The 21,757-nt window shown below is 45.8% G+C and overlaps 1 protein-coding gene across 2 annotated transcripts in view; it reads left to right on the forward strand.

Annotated features, from left to right (window-relative positions):
• Positions 1-209: 209 nt before the first annotated feature.
• The window catches only part of LOC125281985 (focal adhesion kinase 1-like), an 80,845-nt gene continuing 59,297 nt past the window's right edge, over positions 210-21,757 (forward strand). For both annotated transcript variants that reach the window (XM_057312927.1, XM_048215886.2), the window contains exons 1-3: positions 210-339; positions 6,013-6,129; positions 9,250-9,347. The gene's annotated coding sequence lies outside the window, so the exon portion shown is untranslated. The remainder of the gene's footprint in view (positions 340-6,012; positions 6,130-9,249; positions 9,348-21,757) is intronic.

Genomic DNA, 21,757 nt, shown 5'->3' on the forward strand with positions numbered 1-21,757 from the left:
TCCTCTCTCCGATGGATGGTCTGATGGAAGTGCCTCAGTTGCTCGGTGAAGTGGGTTTGAGATACGTGAATTTTCATTGTACTTGCATTGAGGTTTGAGAAATGCCGCTGGAACTGTAGTTTGAGCTCAAAACACATCTGCTACACGTTTGTGTGGGGACATAAATCCACTTCTCTCTTTAACTTTTAATTTTTTTCATTTTTAATTAGCCGCTATGCCCAGCGTGGGGCGTGAACTCCACCCTGAGGTCAGGAGTTGCACGCTCCTCCGAGTGAGTCAGCAGGCGCTGCTCTAACTTGTGGCGGCGGGGGAGCCGTGTGGCCGCGTCGGACGTTGCTTGTGAGTAAGATGCTTGCAGCCACTGAAATGCCTTCACTGCCCGAAGTCCCTCATATGAGCGCTGCTGTGCCTTGTCAATTTAGGCTGAGCTCATGAAGAAATGTTAACATGTAGGAGCAAAAGCTAATTTCCGAAGCAATTGAGTGTTTGGTAATAGTGATGAGTAAAGGGGGGGGTCTTTTTCAAGTAGATTTCAGTCTTGGCTCTGCGGTTGAAAAGTCACAACAGAGCCTTGCACAAACCATTGAACTGCAGTGTGGTAGGACAAGTCAGGCTATTTCATGAGGTTGCCGTTGGTACTACTGGCTCAGTAACACATGATGGGTTCGAATACTTTCCAGAAAGCTCCTGCTCATGAATGATAGACTGAATAACCATAGTTTAAATGCTTTAAGCAACTTATATTTTCATCATTGTAAATTTTCCAGCTAACCCTTTTTCTGCTCTGCAGATATTTTTACTGTCATCAGTTATAATGTGTCTTAGCAGATTCTACTCCAGGTTGTATTAAATCAGGGTTTTCTTAATATCTTTAAAAGTGTTCTCACCAGCAGTTCCACACTGACTGCCCTCAGAGGCCCCTTCTTCAGTCCCATTGACCCCTTGAACAAACAGCCTAGCAGTGTGGGGAACACCTGTTGGCTCAGTCCTTCGCCTCGTTCCTTCACTGACTCTCTGTTGTCATCCATGTAAGATGAGGGACCATTTAGGGTTTGGAGCAGAGAAGCTATGCCGTCTGATCTAGGCTTGGAATCGGTCTGCCGTGGTGAGCGTGTATGCTAGGGTGGCAGGGCTGGGAGCGGGGAGGCCTGTTCCGGAGTGCTGTAGTCATTTCGGTGAGGGATGGTGGCTCCGGTCACGATGGTGTTGGTGAGCATGATGGCGAGGGGACAGCGTCTGGGCCTCTTTTGTGGGAAGAACCAACATTACTTGCTGACAAGACTGGATGGGGAATGTGGGAGGAAGACAGGCGGCAGGGATGACGTCCGTTGTTTCTCGCCTCAGCAGCTGGAAGGCGGACGTTGTCGTGAACGGAGAAGGCTGTGTGTAGGAAGGTTTGTGGAGGGGGCGGGCCAGTCAGCACCTGGGCTTGGAGGTGTCGGACGTTTCACTGAGTTCTCTTCGGTGATGCTCCACTTCCCCAAGGAGCCTACAAGCAGGCCCGGCAGAGAGTACACCTGCCAGGGTTTGGTCAGGAAAACCCGGGCCATTCTCGACAATTAGTCGTACGGGGAATTAGAATCCATCCCTACCTCTGGGAGGGCTGGCAGAGTTGAAGAGAATGATGTTTCTCTTCATTTTGCCCACGTTGCCTCTTATTAGCGTTCACTGCCCGCCGCCCTGAGCTGTAGCAGGAAGGGGTTTTGGGAGAAGTAGCTCTGCCGTCTCGGTGATGCGCAGGAGCAGGCCGCGGTGGGGCTGCGGTGCAGAGTGAACAGCGGTCAGTCCAGCGCAAGGCCAGGCAGTCGGGCTGAGCCGGAGGGACAAGTTTTAGCTTTGTTAGCATAGAAGCAGCATTTGAATGAGCTTGCCTGGGAGGTAAGCATAGCTGAGAGGAGAAAGGACAGAGCCCTGGGCGACTCTGGAAGGAGGGAGCCATCGGTGGGGTAAGAAGAAAATCACGAGAACATGAGTGGGAGATCAGCTCTTGTCAGTTGTCGAAAGGACGAGCCCTGGGCTCTAATGATTGGATTGAGCAGTGCAGAGGTCGTTGGTAGTCTTAGAGGGAGAAGTTCGTGGAGTGGTGGGGGCCAGAGCCAGTGGGTTTAAGAGAGAAAAGGAAAAGAAGAATTTGCGATATCGAGTATGTTGTGTGTATGCTTGTTTGTGGAATTATTTGTACAGTAGTTGTTTTAAAGTCCCTCTGGGCTGATTGTCATATTTGTTCCCTTCTTGATATTGGCTTGTGTTGATTTTCTCCTCCCACGGGAATTGACGCTTTTCTGGTTCTTCCTATGCTGAATAAGTTTGGGGTGTGCCCTCCCCATTTAGGATATCATGCAAGGAGACTTTCCATTGTATTGAAATCTGCTGATTTTGGTCGTGGTTTATTTAAATCCAGTCTTGCTTCCTAATCCCCCTGCTCCAGTTTACTTTTCAGAGTGGTCAGAGAGCTTCTGCAGTTACTCTTTCCAGCCTTCCTAGTTGCTCTTTCTAGGAGAGGCAGGAGGGAATGTGCTTCGTCTTCCTTACCTAGATCTGGGACCCTTCGCTTTGCAAACTGCTTCCATTTGTCCAGGTAGTGATCTCCAGTTCCACCGAGGCCAGTGATGCCCGCACGACTGTGTCTCTTGATCACTTACCACTCCCAGGCCTTGCAGGAGATTTCCTGCTAAGTACTGCACGCATTTGGTTCATGGGTCCTTCCTTTGGTGCCTCTCTCAGGTAGACAGAATGACCCTTAGGTATACCTTAGTAGCCCATTCGTTCATTTGTGTACAATTGAAGCGTTGTCTTGTCTTGAATATGTTAACTGTGCCTATTAATTAATTTGAGTAGAATAGTGTTTCTTTCGTATTTTTAATGAGCCTTTGCGCAGTGGAATTTTCTATGGATATTATTTACAGTGTAGAACAGAATGGTGGTTAAGAGGATGGGTGTTGGATAGGTCTTGCTTTGAACCTCAGATTCGATTCTTATTCCCTGCATGTTGACCAGGTTCCTTAAGCTCTAAATCTGTTTTCTTATCTGTTAAGTGGAGATTATCATAACTCTTTGACAAATGTGACAGAACATAGTTCTTAGTACATGGCTAGTTAGAGAAGAATCAGCCTGAGGTTCAGCAAATACAGTTCCCAGTGATGTAGTTATTTCTGTTGTGGGGATTTAAAAGCTAATCTTATTCCCTGATGAGTTTGACCAGCGTATCTAAGAAGTGCAAGCAGTTGGTATTCACCGTGTACTCTGCATGTAGAACGGGCGATTTATTGTTGTTGTTGTTGTTCCTAATGCCGGTTTTTCAGCAATTAGTAATATTGCCTCTTCATTTCCCTAATGTATTCACATCATCAGTAGCTTACTACCGGTTGGACCGCAGACCCTGTACCATGCGCTGGCACACAGATGAATGGGATGCAGTGACCTATGACCTATGAGCTGCTCCACTGTCTAGTATTAGAATGTGTTTGACTAGAAAATTATTTTGAAGCGTAAAGAAGCTTTTGTTTGCCCAGATAACTTTCATAATCATGTTTGCATTCTTTATACATTTTTGGTTTTTCAGAAAGTTTCTTCTGACCTGTGTTCTTCAGAGTACAGGTTACTACGGCTTGCCTGAGTGCAGAAACCTTTGGTACACTGAGCTTAGAGGAAGGGACACCTGTGTGAAGTGGTTATATATTTTGGACATTAGAGACCTTCACAGATAATTTAAATGGTTAGAATGTTGTGCATTGAGAAACAGTGGTTTGGGGCTTTATTTGGCAGTTAGCATCAAGCGGACCATTTCCTGCCAGGGGCTCAGCCTGCATGGTTAATTCAAGCCAGAGATCTTCTAATATGGCAGTGTGTCATGTTGACTGTTACTCAGCTTCAGAAAGAATCTTTCTGTCATGTTTGCTTTGGAAAGCCCAAATCATGTCCATTGTTTTAACAGTAATAATATCTGGGTAACTTGGGAAGCCAGAATAGCATCGTGATTCTAAGGTAAGCTGGTGTTTGAATGCCTGATCTCTCTCTCCCTTGTCTGCTGTGTGACCTTGGAAAATGTCTTAAGTTTTTTTGGACTTTGTTTTCTCACATGCAAAATGGAACAAGAGTAGTAATCAGTTAGGGCTGTGAGGATTCCAGAGCTGGTGCTTGTAAAGCACTTGGGAGAGATTGCTATGACACCACACCCTCCGCAGATGGCAGGTTGTCACTGTTGTCCGGGTGAGTGAGAGGTGGGTGTCAGGGACTGTCCAGGTTGGACTGTGCACTGAAACGAGACCATTAGAAGCAAAGTGATCGTGTGGAGTATGTTACCTGTTCAGGAAGCATAGATTCAGAGTGTGTTGTGACTGGTGGGAAATTCTCATTTGCATGTTAGGGGGAAGAGAGTTCAGAGTAGCCTGAGGACCCCGTGTACGTATAAATGTCCCCACTTACGCCAGAAACGTAGAGATTGTCCATCTTACAAATACCTTCAAGGAGCTGGCAATTTATTTCATTGTATAATGAGCCAAGTTTAATTTTTCTTTGGAGCAAAAGAATTTAAGCATTTTAATTATAGGATTGGGGAAATACCTAGTTTTCTGCCCTAGTTGAACTAGTTCAAATTGTTATGCTTGTATTTTAGTAGTTCCATGCTGGACGTGGCCCTAAGCTGCCCGCAGTTCCAATGGCAGACATCCAGCAGGTCCAGTGTTGATAAATGCGGTGTTGCTATCTGCTTGAATTCTCCTTAAAATAGAAACTAAAGTGAGGAGCAATTATAAGGCCCTCAAAGCCAGTGTATACGCTCATTTATTCATCATTAGTTCATTCACGCATCAAGTGCATGTGTTCTGATCGTGTGTTTTAGGTGTTCGGTCCAGTGCGCGCTGTTGGTTATAGAGTGGCGAACAGAAACCAGACGTGGGGAGTAACTGGGCTGTCTTGTGTTTGCGGTTAGTAAGGAGAATAAAGCCAGTTCCAGCGGACTCGCAAGATTTCCCTGAATGACATTTTCAGGTTTATACTCCTAACAGACAAGAGGCAATAAACAAACAAACAAACAACGACAGTAGAAAAAGAGGGCTTTTAAAGAGCAAATGGTACTCACCTGCTGCAGGCACTGGGGCTTTTTGACCTTCACTTTGGTTTTATTTAATAGTGCTTTAAATATTTGTCTGGGATGGCGGTGCTGAGGCTGCGGAACTTAGGCTGTCGTTGTCCCCAGAATCTTGCTGCTTGGGTGGAGGAAGACACTGACAGGCCAGATTTAACATCCGCTCTAGTTTGTTGCACGGGAAGCTCCACCACCGGAGAGTCCTGCGTCTCTCTCGTCTATTGCCTTGTGTCCTGGGGCCGTGCATGGCATTTGTCAGCGACTCCACAGATACTGGTGTCATGTGAAGGCGTGCTGAGGGGGACAGGAGAGAGGTGTCTCACCTGGGGGAAGGGCACGGCTCCCACCGCACATGTGTCCAGGTCATCCCGGGGAAGAAGGTCCAGGTGGAGGAGGTGTCGAGGAGGGCACAGGTTGTTCTGTACACCGAAAATGGCTTAATGTTGCTGCTTTGTAGGATTCACGGGAGATAGCATGACAGTCAGACTGGGCTTGATCATTCAGGGACCGACAGGTCATATCAAGGAGTTGGGATTTCCTCTTCTTCAAAAGGAGTAATTCTAAAGTACTAGAAACCAGGTGTCCTGATACCCAAGCCGGCACTCTTTTCATATTACACAATGCATACAATGTCAACCAAGTGTCATCAGGTCTTGGGTTCCATATCCATTAGTGATAGCCGGACTATTAAAGTTCTGTAAGCCCCTGGTGAACTTTTCATCTTTTGGGGAGAGTGAGGATATAGGAGAAATATTTGTTTTCTCAGGTGTGAAAAAAAGTTGAAACTCTTTAAATTTAAAGGCAAGCAAGGTCCATATGTCTTTGAATTCTAGTTCTCCGGAGGATAGCAGGTATATGTAGTAGATAGTACCCTAATAAATGCAAAAAAATACAAAAACCCTTTACTTTTGTGTATACTCTTGTAGCAGGCGTTGTACTGGACTCTGCAGGGTGATAACTGGATGAGAAATGATCCTCTCCAAAAGGTCTTTGCAGCCGAGGGAGGGAGACAGAGAAGTCAGTCAGTGATGATGGTACAGTGGGTAAGTCCTGTGATAGAGGTGCGCCCAGGGCATTATGATGGGTACTTATCTTTCTTCAGTCCCCCACTTTTTTTTCTTTTTTAAAGATTTTATTTATTTATTCGACAGAGATAGAGACAGCCAGCGAGAGAGGGAACACAAGCAGGGGGAGTGGGAGAGGAAGAAGCAGGCTCCCAGCGGAGGAGCCTGATGTGGGGCTCGATCCCATAACGCCGGGATCACGCCCTGAGCTGAAGGCAGACACTTAACCACTGTGCCACCCAGGTGCCCCATCAGTCCCCCACATTCTTAACCCTTTTTATACCTATTGTAATTTACCCCCTACCCCAGACCTATTTTCCCCATACCATCCAGTAGCCTCTTAGTAATTTTTCTTCATGGTCATACAGACTCATCTCTTCTTCACATTTGATTTCTGGGAGACAGTTTCCTGGAGATCTCTGTTCTGTTCTTTTCCGAGCTGCTTGCTCCTTCGGTCTTTTATTGTGTTGTCCCTGGATGTTCCTTTGTTCTCATCGTTTGGCTTTTGTCCAGAGTTGGATTTTATGTTTGTGGCAACTCTTGTCTTTGTCTTTCTTCACTGACTTCTTCCTTTTGGTGGCGTTAATTACTTTAAAAAGATAGTACAGTGTTTTTGGACAAGTTGAAGACAGCCTTCAGCATTCCCTCCTCTTGAGCAACACTGCTCCGGCTTGGACTTGTTTCCCTCTCTCCTGGTGCACAGCCACCATTCTGGAATCTCCCTTCATCGTCGTCCTGGGGATTCCCTTATCCCTTCTAATGGAAGCTCACGCCTTGCTCATTTTTTGTTGATGCTCGTGTTTTGGTGGAAGACTTTCTCCAGGGGCTTTCTGACATAGGATGCTTAGGAGGCAAACCTTTTGGGACCATGCATGATTGAAACTTGATTGATGGTTTCGCTGGGTACAGAGTTCTGTATTGGAATTCATTTTTGTTCATAAATTCAAAGATTGCTCCATTGCCTTCTTGTTTTCATGTTACTGTTTTAGAATTCAGAAGCTATTCTCATTTTCCTTCGTATGTAACTTTTCCCCCCTCCCATCTTTAGAAGCTTGTAGGAGTTTTACAATTTGTCCAAGTCTTTTGAAATATCGTGATGGTGTACCTTGTGTGGTCGGTTTTCATCCACTGTGCTGCATATTCAGCGGGTCCCTTCATTCTGGTACCTGGGAGTTTTCAGTTCTGGGAATACTCTTTGGCATTACTGTGCTGAGGTTTTCTCCCTTGCTTTTCCTTATTTTGTTTTTCTGGAAGTCTTATTATCCAGAACTTGGCTGTCCTGGGCAAAGGTTGTAATTATCTTAATACCTTTTTCTTCTTCTTCTTCTTCCTTCCTTTGCTCCTCCTTTTCTGCCTTTTTTTGGGGGGGGGTCTTTTTATTCTCTATTCAGGGAGATGACTTCAGTTTGACTTAACCTTTTCTTTAGTTTATTATTTCTGATTTCAGAAAGGTTCTTTAGATTTCCAAGGGCTCTTTTTCTATTTTTCTAGAAGAACATCCTGTTTTTCTTTCTTGATTGCAGTGTTGTCTTACCTCTATATTATTGATAGTTTGTGTAGTCTCTGTTTCTTTTAGGTTGTTTCCTTCCTTCTCCTGTCTGACGTGGTGGGGCCCTTTGACTTTTACATCAGGGTATTCTGGGTGGGCCATGTGTTGGGGGTCCCCAGGGTTAGTATCTTTAGATCTGTCTTTTGGAGCTGATCAGATTCCCCAGAAATATTCTCCAGTCTCTTTCCGGCACAATTCTGACTTCAGAATCTGGAAGCCAGCGGTGTGCGTGTGTGGTCTGTTGTAGGAGAGCTGGAGAATTCACTGTTCACTGTATATACGGTCATTAAGTCCAGCTCTGTTCAGTGCAGCTGGGCAGGGTGACTTCAGTCCATAGACGCCTCTACTTTTCCGGGGAATGCCCCCTCCCATCTTCTTTCAGAGTGAGGGGGCATCACGTTGTGCCTGGCTTGAGGTTGAGGTTCTGGTTTCAGCTTCCATGGCCTTCCCCGGCTCCTCTGTATTTGGGGCTATGCCTTTTTTACCCCCGTTCTGTCTACACTGCTGCTGCCACTTCTGGTCTTCTAGGACACTGCTGTGCAAGTGGAAGTGGTTCCCGTGTGTTCCACTGCTGAATTAGGACCTGGCTTTCTTGGGCCTGCTGCCTCCTTTACTCTACTTCAGTCTGTTATAGTTTCTGTCTCCTCCAAGTTTCTTCTTTTTACTTTTTTGTTTGGGTCTCAATCTTCCATGTTAGAAGATTTCCTCAGTACTTCAAAAATCTTGGCTTTTTTCTCCTTTCAGTTCTCCCTGTGCTGTTTCAAACATTTTTTAAAAAGATTTTATTTATTTACTTATTTGAGGGAGTGAGTGTTTGCACAGGAGAGAGAGCAGAGAGCACAAACGGGGAGGGGCAGAGGGAGAGGGAGTAGCAGACTCCCTGTTGAGCAGGGAGCCTGACCTGGGGCTCCATCCCTGGACCCTGGGATCATGACCTGAGCTGAAGGCAGATGCTTAACAGACTGAGCCACCCAGGCGCCCCTGTTTAGAACATTTTTAAAAAATATCTCTTTAGTATAGTTTTGATGGAAGGCAGTGGAACAGATGTCTATACTCTGTCATTGTATCATGCACTTATTAGCCAACCACACCCTGTTAATTTATGATTTTTGATATGTTTGAATAGTTTCCAGTTGCTTGACATGTATTTCTTTTCTTTTTTTTTTTTTTTTTTAAGATTTTATTTATTTATTTGACAGAGAGAGATACCAGTGAGAGAGGAGACACAGGCAGGGGGAGTGGGAGAGGAAGAAGCAGGCTCCCAGCGTAGGAGCCTGATGTGGGGCTCGATCCCAGGACTCTGGGATCACGCCCTGAGCCGAAGGCACACGCTTAACGACTGAGCCACCCAGGCACTCCTTCCTGTGTGTTTCTTAAGTAGAAATAGGTTTGAAGACAGGGACATGGTGCCCTCTTCTCACCCCTCATCCCAGGCGTTGCCCAGTAGGCTTGTGTGGGAGGTGATGGAACTGGCTGAGGGGTGAGTTCAGTAGAGCTTCAAGAAGTGAAAGGAAGGGGGTTTTAATGCGCATGTTGTCTCTCCTTGTCAGGTTCTCTGAGGACTATGGAAAGAGGAAAGAGAAACCGGGAGCATTTCCTTTAAACCCATGTTTGATTTCTTCACAGAGGTATCGTGGCCTTCAGAACTGTGAGTATAATTCTCTTGCTACATTTGTGTTTTGGTTTTTCCTTTTGTTTTGATTTTTCTTTCATCTGTCTTAAGGTTTCTTTGACATATACTAGAAACAAATAAAAGCTAGTTGATTTTGCAGAGTAGGTGAGGGAAGAAGTATCAGTTGTTTAGTGCCTTTTATGTGTGGAGAGAGGCAGGCAGGATGACAGTCCTGTCCCTGATAGTTGTGACAGTAGCAGCATGTGCCCTAGAAGAGTGGCCCAACAGGGTCAGCACTGGGCCATCCAGCTCCTAGGTGAGTCTCTGGCAGTAATCCCCTGAATGAGGCTACACTTTGTCCGTTTCACATTTGCATAACTGAAACAGAGGTTAAAGGTTACTAAGTTAGTAAAAAGCAAAGCTGGGATTCAGACTCAGTCTGGCTTTGGAGCCTGTGCTTTTTACTCGTGTTTTATTCTTATGGGCTCTGGATTCAGATGTTGGCTTGGCTGCTTACTTACTAACTCTTCTCTAACTACCGAAACCTAGCTTTCTCTCCATGCGAACTCTTCATTGCCTACTTTTTTTTTTTTTTTAAGATCTTATTTATTTATTTGACAGAGATAGAGACAGCCAGGGAGAGAGGGAACACAAGCAGGGGGACTGGGAGAGGAAGAAGCAGGCTCATAGCGGAGGAGCCTGACGTGGGGCTCGATCCCATAACGCCGGGATCACGCCCTGAGCCGAAGGCAGACGCTTAACCGCTGTGCCACCCAGGCGCCCCTCTTCACTGACTACTTAAACCTAGCTCTTTCCTCTGACAAAGGGTGCTGGTGATGGGACCGCTCTCCCAGGGTTGTGGTGAAGATGCCATAAGAAATGTGAAATGTGCTCAGCATTCACAAATGTTAGCAATTGCTATTCGGTGGCAGTTCCCCCACTTTAATGAGAGGAAAACTAAGCTCCAGAGATTGGGTTATTTGTGATTTGTTAATTTGTAACCTTGGCACTTGTGCTGCACTCCACAGTTGGGAGGTTATAGAATTGAGATTCTATTCCAGTTTGTCTTATTTCCAAAGACTGCTCTTTCTGGTAGGCCTAGTGGTAAATCGAGGACAGATCGTTGATAGAAGATTCATCAATCTGTCTTGTGGTATTAGCATTGGTAAGATTTTAGCAATACATTGCTTTGGTGTAAAAGCCCCATAAACTTAGACTTCATGGATTCAGAATTCAGAATCATTATAATTACGTTGAATTTGACTTTGGCAAGTGTGTTTGTCTTAGATGTCCAAGGGGCAGGACCCTGGATTGTTTTTCCATTTCCTTCTGGGGGTCAGTTCACTTTCCTCCTTTGTTCTCCTTTCTCCCCCAAACCCACTTTTGTTTCTGCCAGGATTAGGTATTAGGGAAGGGAAGGGAAATTGTGTCACGAAGTTTCAGTTTCCAAGTAAGGCCTGGAAGTCTTGCTCCTTTTTTCTGATTCCTTCTACCCTTTCTTGGCTATGAGAGGCACCTGTTCTGTGTGCTGTGCCAGGTGTGACTCTGCTGTCTTTTGGAGAAGGCCATGCCCAGCTGTTTACATCCCTTGTCTCCTCCCCAGCCTCCCTGCACATTTCAATGTTTCTTCCTGTAACAGTGGGCTATATTTATTGGGTACAAGTCTGTTTCTGCATCTTTAAGAGCAAAGATTTTGTTATTTCGTTTCTGCATGTTTTCTGCTTGACCCATGGGTAGTTTTCACTAAATGCTGGATGAAGTAGTGTTTAATGCTTGCCACAAAATAAGTTCTCTTTTCTTAGTGGATCCAAACAAGAGGGAGAATATCAAGTATAACTTTTCATCAGCATTAGCTATTAAAAATCGTTCGTCATGGTAGAGCCCAAGACAGTTTCATATTTAGCAGAAGTTACACAAAATTTTTCTTCTTAATGGGATGTGCAGTGGAACGAAGGCCTGACAGGGAACTGAGAGCCCGTTCTTGGCTCACTGGAACTTTGAGCACCGAGATATAATCTGCTGCTTCTAGTTTGGCCCTCCCCTCCCCTCCCCCCCGTTTGAAAATATGTAAACCCAGGAAAAATACCTTATAACCAGTGTTTCTATAATTGTTTCCCCCAATTCTGGACAACTGGTGAGGCCACACGAGTAAGCCTGGCTTTGTACAGCATCGACTTAATGGTGTTCCTCTGAGATCCGGGGCCCTTGATGTACCTGAGTGCCCTGGTCCACTTGAGCCCCTGCAGGATGGATCAGGTTCTTGGTTCTTGATTTGTTTTGGGGTGTTGCATTCTTAAGGCAGAACTTGGGATGGAGGTGTTTTACAATCAGAATTCTAGGAAAGCAAAGCAAAGTTTTGGAGGAGTTGAATTGCTGGGATATGTATGGAGATTATTTTCAGGGTTAATGGGGTGTGGGGAGGCAGTAGACAGAAAAGAAGGTTGCCCGGAGACCCATCTGAAACCCCCCATTTGGTGAATAAAGATAGGTTATTTAGCGTCAGGGCAGCTGAGAACAATCGACATAGATTGAACTGTGAGGTTCTGGGGCTGTTTGTCCAAACAAAGAGTCGCTAGGGTAAGGCGGTGCTGGCTGTCGGCTCCGGAGGCCAGCTGTCCCTCCCTCAGTGTTGAGCCCTGAGATTCGGCTGAGGTTTGAAAGGCTAGTGTGTTGGGAATAGACACTGGTGGTGGGGGTTGGAGGGTGGGGGAGAGTAGAGGACAACCAGGAGATTGTCGGCACGCTGTTCAGGGAACCAGGTGAGCGGCAGCGGCGGCTGGGATTGGAGCAGGAAAACTGGAGGTGGTGAGAAGCAGTTGGGCCTTGGATGTATTTCAAAGGTAGAACCAGTAGGATTTGCTGACAGATTGGATAAGGCATGTGAGGACAAAGGGGAGGAGTTGAGTTGACTAGAAGGCTCTTGGCCTGGGCAACTAGATGGGGGGAAGGCTGTGGGTGGAACTTGGTTTAGAGGGGCAGATGGGGAGCTCACTGTAGGCGTTTTAAGTTTGTGATTCTGTTAGGGATCCAAGTAGAGATGTCATGTAGGCAGTTGTAAATAGGCATTTGGTGGTTGGAAGAGAAGTCTGAGCTGGAAGTGGCCATGAAAACGCAGTGACGGTCTGTGGTCACCGAGGGAGTGAGCACAGAGAAGACAAGCAAGCCTGAGCCTCGGATCACTCTGCCATCGAGTGCTCAAGGACGAACATGAGCAGTGTTTGGCACAGAGCAGGTGTGAAGAAGACCACAAGCACTGGCACCATGGGAAGAAGGGAAGAAGTGTCCAGGAGGAGGATGTGATCAACTCTCTGAAGTGTCAGGAAAGGTCATGATGAGGACTGAGGTTTGGCCTTCGGGTTTGGCGACTTGGAGGACACTCTGGCAAGTGCTCGGCGCAGTGTGGGGGCGTGGTCAGAATGAAAGCCCGCCTGGACGGTGGTGTGAAGGGGGAGAGGGTAGTGAGACAGATTGCATCTGGGTGACTTAGGTCCAGGGTGTACGGTCATCCTCACACTTACTCACCATCTGGGTGCTGAGCAACGCAGCCGGGTCCCTGAGGTCCGTGGTGGTGTTTTCATGTCCCGGGCGGGGAAAGGTCAGGTTCAGAGCTTACAGTAGCTTTCTCAAGAGTACGGAGCCGGCAGGCTGATGCCAGGTCTCAGGCCATGCACGCTGTCCTCAGCTGCCCTGCGTCCTGAGGGTGGAGAGACACTGTTGAAGGGGAAAGGGGGTAGCGTGGTTGTAAAATTGTAGGAAAACACTTATGTCCTGCTGGAAGTGCTTCTGTTAGAGATTCTGTTTCTTTTTCTTACTTAGAAATTTCACTTCTATCAGAGGGTGGTATGTGCATGTGTTCAAAAGTAAAACAGTGTTGAATGGTTCATGCAGAACCCAGCGGGCTCCTGTCCTGCCTCCACCATCCGCCTCCCAGAGCTGCCTGGAATCCTGCTTATCTGTTTCTTGTAGCATTTCTGTCCACGGTTCCCAGCAATATCTATGTAGAGGCAGGGCCATCGATGCGTCACTTTTAGAAAAAGTTACATTTTGAACTCCCATCTTTCCCCACATAGTTGTAGCACAATTTTTGTTTAGAACCATAATTTGGCGAATTGTTTTGACTTTGTTAATGTTGCTCACTATTGAGCTGGTTAATGTAGCATGATTATATTCCCTTTTAGTTCAACTTTTTGTTTTCCTGTTTTCTTGAGCTTAACAGTTGCCACTTTTTTTTTTTTCTGTTTGCTTGATATTCTTAAGAGTTCTCACTCTCCCTGACAGTAAGGCCTCTTAATAAAATTTGCCATCTGCTCATGTGTATTCCTTCTGTCTTCACCCCCAGGGACATCTGTTTTCTTGCATGCTGGACAGGTTACTCTCCCATGGTAGCAGGGTTGAGGTGCGTAGGGCAGATCCTGCAGGAGCAGGCGAGACCAGGTAGAGAATCCTGATGGGGAAGACAGTGATGGGGAGCTCAGAGGGAGGGGGACGGTGTCCTCCTGAGAGAGCAGGTCCGGGCATGGTGAGTGGGGCTCGCGGTAGTTGGGGAAAGGCATTCCAGGTGGAGAAGGTGAGAAAAAGCAGAGCGGGACGAGATCGGTTACTTTTTGTTAACCTACAAAGCCTGTATTGTGGCGCCTCGCTAGGTGGTACATGTTAACTTAGTTACTGACTCTTCCTTTAAGACCTTTAAATAGATTTCCATGGAAAATGTGAAATTCAGATCGTTAAACATCTGTCATAAATTTTTTATTTTTTGAAAGATTTTATTTTTTAAGTAATCTGTACACCCAATGTGGGGCTCAAACTTACAACCCCGAGGTCAAGAGTCGTACACTCTACTGACTGAGCCAGCCAGGGTCCCCCGTCATAAATTTTAATATTTTCTTAAAACCTGAGCATAGAATATATCATGACACTTAAATCCAAGAGATCATCTTAAACTGTTGATTCCATGTATTTGTTCATGGAAAAATCTTTATGGATATCCCGTCACTGAGGCGGCCTAGCCAGTCATCGTGCAGTGGTGCGAGTTGTAGATTGGTGGTTGAGTCTCTTCCTATAGCAGCACACACCGCATTCTAGCTCTCTCAACAGATGGGCCTCGGTTGGGCTCCCAGGGCCTGATCGCTTCCCTGGGAATTAATCTCCGTGGGCCTCTGCCACTCCTCTGGGATCGTGGCCATCCGGTCTGACAGCTTAAGTTGCTAATTGACTTGTGGGGAAGACAGATTAAAAATATATTTATATGTGAGCGTGTGAATTTATTTTATAATTGTATTTATGTAAATAATCTGGACATCTATACGTTTACAGTAAAAGGTGTTAAATGCTTTCCAGAAGAGTGATGAAGTTTTATGAGTGCCCAGCATGAGGGAACAGCTCGTGGTGCCTGGCACACAGTAGCCCCTCAGTGAGAATGAATGCTGAGCTCCAGTCTGTCCCCCGCTTGCCCTGATGCCAGCGATGTTGTGAGACACTGCCTCCTCTGCACGGGCCTCGCCCTCAGCTCGGCTCTGAAGGGCTCCAGCCTCAGCACTGCCGGCTGGTGCCTCTTCATGCCACCCCCCCCCCCGTTATGCTTTTGTTTCTCCTTTTCTGCTTGGAACATTCATTCTTTTTAAAGGGGAAACTTTGAGGGTTCTGCCCTAGGGCATGGCTGTGTGTGTGTGTGTGTGTCTGCCTGTCTCCCTCTCTCTCATTTGGACCACAGGGCTGGGCTTTGGCATCTTTGTGCATCAGCTCTGCACACACAGGCTTAGCTGGTAACTCATTCAACTTTCTTTATTTGCTTGTCTCACTTCCTTGGTTGTCAGTTCTCGTGGGCCAGGTTCTAACGTTACTGCTTTTTGAATCCATGTGATCTGACATGTTATCAGCACTCAGTGATTGTTGAGTGAAAATAATCCCGAATTGTTGAAATCTGGGGCATTTTTCTAAAGGAGGTGCTGTTTCATGCCGGTGGAGACGGTGGGGAGAGTCTTCCATACTGTAGGAATTCTGGGGGCAAAGGCACTGGGAAATGAACTTGTGTGTGGAGTGTTTAGGCAAACATGGGCTTTCCTGCTGATTATAGTTGGAGGCTGCGTTAAGGTTCGTGGAGAGAGGTGAGTAGGGAAGGCTTGCTCCTCCGCCCACTGTCTCTAAGGGGTGAGGGCGGGGCTCTTGTAAGCCTTTACCCTGCCCCTAAAGATCTGTGCTCCCCAGGTGTGGTTCCAGCCTTTTTGTCTTATCCCTGTCCACCCACTTGACACTGTTCTCTCTTTTCCTGGGAGGCTCACCCACCATTTGGCTTTGCACACCTTGTCTACCTCTGTCCCCCGCTGCCTGGTCACCAGTGCCTTTCCCCTGTACCTGGGGACACCCTGGAAACCACCAAGCCATTCTAGCTTAGATTCCTAGTGTGTGCTCCTTTCCTTGTCAATCCGAATTGTTGGTAAGCGTCAGTGGAATGTGCTTGCGCCCCCAGCATGTGGTAGGTGTGCAGAAGAGGGGAGTTCGTGTTAAGTAGGCCTTTCTGGTGCTGCAAAGAGGCGGGCTGGGCTAGGGGACTGAACACATGGTGCAGGGTGGAGCACCGCAGTAGGGCAGTGCTTGGACAGAGACGGGAGCACAGCCTGGCCAGCGTGTTCTCCGTGAAGGGCTCACCTTTGCTTCTGAGGTCTTAACCGAGAGAGTACAGTGAGCCCCCTTTCAGCCCTAGTTTGGATATTATTAACATCAACTTCCTCATGCACAGAAATAATATGGTGGGTATTATAATTTGTCTCTCAGATTGTTTCACTTTCCTCATTGTGTTTGGAGAAGAAGCCGCTGGTTTCCCCGTGTTCTTTTCATGTGCAGTTTTAGAGCTTTTCGTTTCACGTAGGACCTTTCGTTTCACGTAGCGCGCGCCAGGAAATGTGTGCACCAGCTGATGCTTTATCGCAGGCTTCCGTCCGTCTGTCATGGCCCCCGCCCCCAGTCTCCTGGTTGAGCAGTAATTATATGAACCCGTAGAGTGTGTCGTCCCCCCGATCACCCTCCTCCTGGCACCACTGTCCCCATCTGTCCCGGCGCCCGCTCCTGCTCGCCCTTCTCACCAGCCGGCACACTCTGGGGTCTACTTGTTTGCACTGTTTGCTGTCCTGCAGTGAAATGCACCGCCCCCCACCAGGCAAGGAACTGCTCATTCCAGATTAATGCTGCACCCCCAGGGCCTCACACTACTAGACTCCTGTAGTGAGCCGATGAGTAGATTGATGGATTTAGTCACCTTGTCTGCTTGCAGAGACAGAGGTTCACATCACTAGAGGCAGATGAGAAGGGTCATGGAGGTTTTTGTGAAAATTAAAAAAACTTCTTTGTAGTGCCTGAATGGTTAGTGACACTGAGTTTTTAAAGCAGATTTCACAAATCTTTCCTTTCAAATTCATCTGTAATTGTTCAAACTATTAGGAATTTATTGTAAATTTAACAGTTTTCTGTATTTCATAACTTTATCTGTTTTCAGTTAAAGAGAAAAATCCATTTTGAAACAATTATCACTGAGTGGTTTTGTTTTGCCTTTGAGTAATATTTGTATAAATGGTAGTGTGATTGACTGTAGCTCCCAGAGCGGAGGTTTATGTGCCCGTCTACATTATCTTCTTTACCTTCTTCAGATGATACATGTCGGCATTTCTATACCATTCTTCCTGAAAAGTTGTAGAAAATGAGTCCTATTCTAAATGTTGTATAGGAGTTTGATGTTGAAAACCAAGCAGTGGTGGTAAGTTTTTCCTTTGAGCGTGAAGACCAGCGTGCCGTTGGCTTCTTTCCTGTGCTCTGACGCTCCGGAGTGTGTGTCCGTGTCGCCCTCTGCGCACAGTCTGCGGCGGAGTCTTTGGTCAGGGGGCGGTGCTTTGCCAGTGACAGCAGCTTCCGCAGCTGACAGGCTTCGGGTTCCCTTCTGTTTCACCTGGGGCCCTGTCACATCTGTGCATCGATTTGGGCGAACTGGCCTGTGAACAATAGTGTGACTTCTGGTCAACCTGTCCAGGTAGCGAGGTCTGTGAGCTCCCTCAGTTGTGTGCGGTACGTCTCAGTTTGGAGGGCTTCGTGCTGTTCCAACGCTGTTGTAAGGGGCAGCGCTTGGCTTATGTGTGGCAGTGGTTCATCTTGTTCGTTTATCTCGTGGCCTTAATATAAATTCACTTATTGGTTCTGGTGGTTTACTGGAGCAAGTAGAAAATCCAAAGAAATCTATGCTCGTGTAATCTGAAAATAACCTTTTCTGTCCAATCTTTATGTCTTTTATTTCTCTGTCTTGCCCTCTCGCCTTGACCGGCACCTTCATTACAGTGTTCTTGTCATGTGCTGGCCTCAGGGAGCAAGTTCTCAGTGTCGAGTAGGGTTCAGTTCTCGTTTTGTCTTTGTTTTGGTAGAGGTCCTCCGCTGAATGTAAAAATTTTCCTTTTAACTCCTGGTTTTCTGAGAGGTGTTGTGTTTTTGTTTTTGTTTTTAAATCGTGAGAGGGTGTTGCATTTTGTCAAGTGCTTTTTCGGTGTGTATTGAATTGCTTGTAGAAATTTTCTGTTTTATAAAATAATGGGTGAATTACGTTTCGATTGTTGAATCAGCCTTGCATTTCTGAGGTAAATCCCACTTGATCATGTTGTATTATCCTTTTATATATTGTTAGATCGATAGGCAATATTTTGTTTAGGAAATCTGTATCTATTTGCGTGGGGGTATCAATCTGTCATTTTTTTTCTTGTGACCTTTTTGTGGTGCTCTCATTTCAAGTACCGCCATTCTCATAGAACAAGCTGGGAGGTGTCCCCTTACGTTTCCGTTTGCATGACCAGTGTATGTAAAGTTAGGGACACTAATCTCTCGTGGCAGTACTGGGAGTCTTAGTCCCATTTGGTGGCGAGGTACTAGTCACAAAGGGCTGTAAAGCAGCAACAGGAATGTGTTATGTCTTGTGGAGTTGTATTCCAGGGATGGGGATGCACACACGCATGTATGCGTGTGCTCATGTAGAAAGCCGTGGAGCTCTGCGCTCGGGATTTGTGCATCTCACACGTTAGGCTCCAGTCCAGACTAGCAGAATTGGACCGTGTGTGCAGCCCCCACGCAGCGATGCAGCTCTGGAGGTCTGGCATTGTGCTCAGTTTGGAAAGGGAAGATCAGACGCATCAACACGGTATCTTAAGCCAGGTTCCTAAAGCCCAGGGAAAAGAGTATATATAAAATCTGAGATACGAGATTTTAAATGCTTAAAAATACCCTAATATTACACGTGTAATAAAGTGGTACAGCGTTAAAGGAATTTGTTAGAAAAAAATGCAGACAAAAACTTATAACAGAAAAGGAAACCATTTCCTAGAACCAGGGAGCAAGGAGAAGAATTGAGGCTTGAATGTTGAGGAAGGGGGCCGAGAGCCGCTGGGCAGGGATTCAGGGGATGAAGGGCGGCTCCTGCAGAGTCGGACTGGAGCGGGTGCCAGAGAGGCCCAGTGCTTCCTTCTGTGTGGCTCTGCTGCTGGGAACATCTGATGAGCTTCCGTCAGTGGCTGATGCTGCAGGTGGAAACATTTCAGACCGGAGCTGTGTTTACACCCCCATCGCTTATACTGTAATGTCTCTGTGCGGTGCTGTGAGAGGTGTCAGGATGTTGACGGAAGAAAGAGCTCTGCAGCAGTCACTTCCACAGGGAGGGTTCCCCTGATTTTCGGACACCTTGCTTTTCAGACTGTAGGTGGTTTCAGTGACCTGCAGATTTTATTTGGATTGCAGCTTGAGACTTTTTCACACAGTCTTGTTTAATGTTATGTAATGAGTTTAGGGGACGTGAATATAAACTTTCCTTATATTTATGTTGGCCAGAAAAATGTTGTATTGAAAGATATACGTAGTCTGTCTTATATTAAAAGCAAACAAACAAAAACCAAGGAAAAAACTTAGGACCTTGTTAAGCAGGATGAGGCCGTATGTTGTATTTCCCCCAAGGTCTGTTTTGTTAACCATTTCAAATTTTTTTAAGAGAAACAAAATACTTCCAGAATATCATATACTAACTTTACTTTTCTACTGTGAAAATCTTACCTATTGTAAAGTTGACAGAATCATTGAGAAGATAATATCAGACTGTCGGGTATTCTGTTTGTTTTAACTTTTATGTAAGATCATGATGGAATGGTGTACTGCTGGTATATTTTCAGTTTAGAAAAATGCATATTGTCTTTTTATAGGGCAAGGTTTAGCGGAAAATTCTTGGAACACTTGTGCTTCATTTGGTCATTGGGTTTAATTACAGATTTCAAACATACCAGATAGTATTATAGTGGGAATGATAGTCTGTTGTTTTCTTTTTTTGACAAGGATTCATAAAGCTTTGAAGTGTGGCAGGAAAGATGCTTTTTAGGGCTATGATGGGACTTTTGAAGTATTAATTAAATGGGGGGGGCCTTTTAGGCTTTCCATTTTGAAAACAATCTTAGCATTTCCCTTTCATCGGCCTAGAGAATTCAGGTTATCCCTCCTAAGCACTGCTGCCGCGGATTGGATGCTGACATCGTCTCTAATATATCTTGGTAATAAGCACTCTACCTTCATTATCTCCTCTAGGATGGTGGGTGTTACTGCTTGTGCTCTGCAGACAAGGAGCCTCTAATAATTTAAGAGTCACTTGTTGGGAGCGGGGGAGGCAGGTATAGTCTTTAACATTAGTAACACGCACTGCTTCTCAGTCGGGATCTTGCTCAGAAGTCACGGCCTCTGGAACCGTCACTGAGACTTGTCTCTTCGGTAGAATTCACAGCCTTCTTCAGTTATAGGCTCAGGGACTAGATTGGGCTCATTCTTTTAAAGGTTTATTTGTGTGATTTAGGTGAAGTTTTAGGTGTCCTATAATCTCTAGGGTGTCTTGCCCATAGAAAGTAAATGGATGGCTCAAGGCAGAGATGCTTTAATAGTCTTGATAATCCAAGGGATGTGCCTGCCTAACCACTGAAAGTCGTCAAAGCCATAATAGTTGAAATGCTATTGTAGTACATTATTTTCCCCATCGTAGGTTGTTAACAGCGTTACTATGGAAATTGCATTCTTTTTTTTTTTTAAGATTTTATTTATTTATTTGACAGAGATAGAGACAGCCAGCGAGAGAGGGAACACAAGCAGGGGGAGCGGGAGAGGAAGAAGCAGGCTCATAGCAGAGGAGCCTGATGTGGGGCTCGATCCCATAATGCCGGGATCACGCCCTGAGCCGAAGGCAGACGCTTAACGCTGTGCCACGCAGGCGCCCCTGGAAATTGCTTTCTTGCGCTCAAAATTGGGGATTAAGTGAAGTTAGCCACACTTTCTTTCTCTTTGGCTCCCAGAATCCTGTGAGGAGTCTTTTACCTGATCTTAGCAGGAGATGGAAACGTTCTTTTATAAGGGGACTGGTCCAAGAGAAAAGGCAGACTAACGTTCTGGGGTCTCTAGCCAAGCAGCTGATTCTCTGCTCAGCGCAGAGATCATCAGGTCGCCCGCATGTACAGGGCTCCTCGACAACCAGGTGTTTAAAGACAGCGTCTGCAGCACAGCAAGAAGAAACAAGTGGGACAACACCAAACTAAAAATTTCCGTGCAGCAAAGGAAACCATCAACCAAAGGGCAAGAAAAGGGCAGCCTGAAGAATGGGAGAAAATATTTGTAAATCATATATCTAATAAAGGACTAATATTTAAAATATATAAGCAACTCCTACAACTCGATACCAAAAAAAAAAGTGTTGAAAAAAATGGGCAGAGGATCTGAGTAGACATTTCTCCAAAGAGGACATCCGGATGGCCAACAGATACGTGAAAATATGCCCAGCATCATTCATCGTCAGGGAAATGCGAATCAAAATGACCGTGAGGTATCACCTCACACCTGTCAGAATGGCTGTGATCACGAAGACGAGAATAACAAGTGTTGCTGAGGATGTGGAGAGAAAGGAGCCCTCATGCACTGCTGGTGGGAATACAAACTGGTGCAGCCACTGTGGAGACAGTATGGAAGTTCCTCAAGAAATTAAAAGTAGAATTAACCATATGATCCAGCTGTTTCACTATGAGGTATTTATCCAAAGAAAGTGAAAATACTAATTTGAACAGATATATGTGTACTACAGGATTATTTCCAATAGCCAAGACATGGAAGCAACCCAAGTGTCCATTAATGAGTGAATAGGTGGAGAAGATTGTGTGTGCGTTCGTACACACACATATAAATACATACCGTGTAGTATTATTCCGCCATTAAAATGAAATCTTGCCATTTGCAAGAACATGGGATGGATTGTGAGGACATTATGCTACATGAAATAAGACTAATCTTTCAGAGAAAGACAAATACCTTGTGATCTCAGTAACGAGTGGAACCAAAAAAACCAAAACAAACGAACAAATAAAACTAGATACAGAGAAAAGAACGGTGGTTGCTCAAGGGGGGCTTGG

This window comes from Ursus arctos, unplaced genomic scaffold (assembly GCF_023065955.2).
Source record: "Ursus arctos isolate Adak ecotype North America unplaced genomic scaffold, UrsArc2.0 scaffold_16, whole genome shotgun sequence".
NCBI classification, from domain to species: domain Eukaryota; kingdom Metazoa; phylum Chordata; class Mammalia; order Carnivora; family Ursidae; genus Ursus; species Ursus arctos.